This window comes from Panicum virgatum, chromosome 5K, assembly GCF_016808335.1.
Source record: "Panicum virgatum strain AP13 chromosome 5K, P.virgatum_v5, whole genome shotgun sequence".
Lineage (NCBI taxonomy): Eukaryota > Viridiplantae > Streptophyta > Magnoliopsida > Poales > Poaceae > Panicum > Panicum virgatum.
The window spans coordinates 23,056,419-23,059,833 of NC_053140.1; the positions used below are offsets into that span (position 1 = coordinate 23,056,419).

General features: G+C 58.3%; 1 pseudogene; it reads right to left on the reverse strand.

Moving 5' to 3' along the window:
- Positions 1-1,327: 1,327 nt before the first annotated feature.
- LOC120709798 lies at positions 1,328-3,034 on the reverse strand (annotated as a pseudogene).
- Positions 3,035-3,415: the final 381 nt, after the last annotated feature.

Genomic DNA, 3,415 nt, shown 5'->3' on the forward strand with positions numbered 1-3,415 from the left:
CCATTCGTAGAGCTTTTTGTAGCGGTTCCTCTACTTCTAGCCTCATGCCAAACCTTCTGGAATCGCTAGCTCTTCAGAATTGGAGTTTTTGAGTTTTTGAGAAAACCCCAATCCCTCTTGATCTCTCCTCGAATTATCAAGATTCTTTGATCTTTATGACGAGATCTCTTGGGGATATGTTCACGGGGTAGGGGCGAAGCTATCCCCCACGTTTCATCGATTTTCATGGTTGTTTGGTTGAGATTCATCGTTTGAATCCAAGTTTTCGGGGGTTTTCTGGGTGCCACCGGTCAGACCGGTAGGCAAGACCGGTCAGACCGGTCTGCTAGTTTTTGAACAGCCGAGACCGGTCAGACCAGTCGAGTGCACCGGTCAGACCGGTCCAGGCAGATCAGTTCTGCAGCTTTCTCGATTCGCTTCCGATTTGCTTCGTGGTTTCGCTCGCTCGTTCGAGGCCTTTTTGTGTTGGTTTAGCTTTTCAATAGCCAATCCAAACTTTGGTCAGAATACTTGAGGGCTTGGGTGATTTTGGGACATAGGCCGACGATTCAAATTTCGAAAAAAATTTGATCGGCTCCCATTCAACCCCTCTGGTCGCCGGCTTCGGTCCCTCAGCGTGCGTCCACATGGAGGGCGAGGAAGGTGGCGGCGTCTGCGACCAGCAGCCGCGCGGGAGGGGCGGGAGGATGCAGATCTGCCGCGCCGCCGGGCGTGCTGCTGCCTGCACCGGCCGCTCTCGTCGAGATGCCGCGCCGGCCGCTCGCGCTGGCCTTGCGTCGGAAGCTGAGCATGCCGAAGAAGCTGATCCCGGTGCCGGAGGGCGACGCGGGTCAACAGAGAGAGGGGGGAGGAGGGGCCAAGGGAAGCGCGGCCGCAGAGTCGAAGGCGGAGGAGGAAAGAGGGGCGGGGGCACGCCACCAATGCTTCCCCGCGGTGGCTCGACGCCATTCCTGCCGCTAAGGCCATGGTTGTGCCCGCCGTGGTATTGGTGTGCCGTGTGCGTCGGCCGGTGCGTGAGGAGGGCAGCAGACCCACGCCAAGCTGGACACGTACACCCACGTGGACCGCCCCTAGAGAAAACAAGAGTCCACGTCAGCAAAACCGGGTTCAAAACCGCCTCAAGGGGTGTTTTATCCAGTTTCTGGTAGTTTAGGGTGTGTTCTATACCTTTTTTCTGTTGAGGGGGTGAAGTATCCGACCCCATATAGTTCAGGGGGTTATCTATACTTTTTCATCCTTTGTGACCTGGCTGGACTTATAAGATCACGTGCAGTGACTGCCGCTGACGTGTGGCCCCACGTGTCAGCGGCAGTCACTGCACGTGCAGTCACTGCCTGCACGGGAACTCCGTCGGCCCATCACCGGTCCTCAGAAAAATGACACCAATGGCATCCGCAAAGCTAACGACAACAGGAAAGGCTGAGATTGCACCAGCAGGGTGCAGCTCATCGAGCTCAATGACTCTGGTCCGTGTCCAATACGGATCTCCAACAGGAGGCTCCTTCCTCGAGCACAGGTAGATCCCGAACCTGTCGGCCGTGGCGTATCCCAGGCCATCAGTATCGCTGGAAGCAAGCACAATTCGCTGCCGACCCCAGTACTCTGGCGGCTGGCGAACCACTGCCATCTCCCGGGTGCCCAAATTGTACTCCAAGAATGCCGTGCCCCTGGAGAAGGCGAAGTAGAGCGCATTCCCCACAAGAGCAGTGTGCGCGAAATAGATGGTGTCATAGGGATCGGGAACATGCGGCGCCACCGCCGCCGCGCCCCACGCGGTAGCCTCCGACGAGTAGACGTAGACGAACATGTTCACATGGTTGGCGCCCACCGACGACGACGAGGTAGTGGCCGCCGCGGCTGCAGTTGAGGTGGTCGCAGGCGCCGGGCGCTGCCGAGGCCGCGAAAGCGCAGACCACGGCGTGGCGGGCGTCGACGGCGCGCCAGTCGCGGAGGAGGCCCCCGTCGCCGCCGAGCCCGGGCGGGCGGAAGGTGGAGGTGGGCACGAAGCGGGTGCCCGGCTCGGAGTTGCAGAGGAAGCCGAGCATGGGGGGCGAGCGGTGGCGCTCGCGGAAGCGGCGGCGGAAACCGGAGCCCCGGACGATGCGGTGCCAGAGCTTGCAGACTAGCCCCGCGCGGACGAGGCTCGCCGGGTCGGCGGGAGGAATGCGCAGGAGGATCTCCTCGACGAGCTCCTCTATTAGCGCGCTCGCCGCCGGCGGCGGCGGATCTGCTGCCGCCATGGTGGTTGGTCGGGTCGATTCGATCCCTACTGCTGGTAATATTGGCCATGGCAGGGGCAGAGCAGATAGAGCTGCCAAGGTGGGTGATCCTGGCCGTGCAAATGGATCCAACGATCCAGATTGCTTTCGAAGAAAATAATCTACTAGACTGCGTAATTCATTTCTACCAACCAATATACGCATTTGGCATAGGTGATTATAGAATATATATACACTTGTTATACCGAAATCAAAAGAGAGGTAAGAATGTCATGTGGCGATTATTGGTCCACCTTTTCCTGATTACCGGAGACTTTAAGGCGCGACGGTCGCACGACCGCCTCCTCCGCTGTCCTCCAGCCGCCGCGTGCTACCGCCGTAGGCGGGTTTGAGGTCGGGGGTTGTCGGGCTCCCAATGTGCAGCGGGCTTAGAGGGGGGGTTGGGAGAGGCCGCGCAGCCGACGGTGGAGGTGGGCGGCAGAGCGGAGGGGGGGAGTCGGGCGGCAGTGAAGGCGGGGGCGACGGGCAGGCCTGTACACGGCGGCGGCGGCGGCGGGAGCCGTCGGAGCCCGGGGAGAAGGAGGCAGCGATGACAACGGGAGCTCTGTTCGCGGCGGGCGGAGGCGGCAGCAAAGACGGCCGTAGCTGCCGGAGTCCAGGAGGAAGAGGGGGCGGGGGCGAGGAGAGCCGGCCGGTGACGGGGAAGAAGGGGTAGTACGATCCGAATCGCGCTACCTCGTCGCGTTGACCCCGCGGCCCGCGCTATAGATATATGCATCACTCACGGAAGTGGACAACCAAAAACAGATAGTGATAAAACAAATGAGAATATGAAATGGTGCTGCGAGTGACAGATACATCTGCTACAATATTCTACTGTCAGCAGCCGAGCATCCCTATCCTTCGCAATAACGAAGTAAATAAAATCAAGGCTCTGTTGTGAGAACCGCCCAATTTAATACTATTTTAAACGAACTGTCGGTCATTATCATTCAGATGAGAGTTAACACGTGCTTGCCGGAGAGCGTGACACGTGTTATCCCACATCTAGAGACACGAATAACCGACATGTCATTCAGCCAAAATAATATCAAATCCGGTAGTCCCGGTATGTGCTCCAACATACGCCCAAAATCAGCATATGCACATACCATTTACAATCGAATACATCGCCAAAAATCCACAAAGAGCAGTTT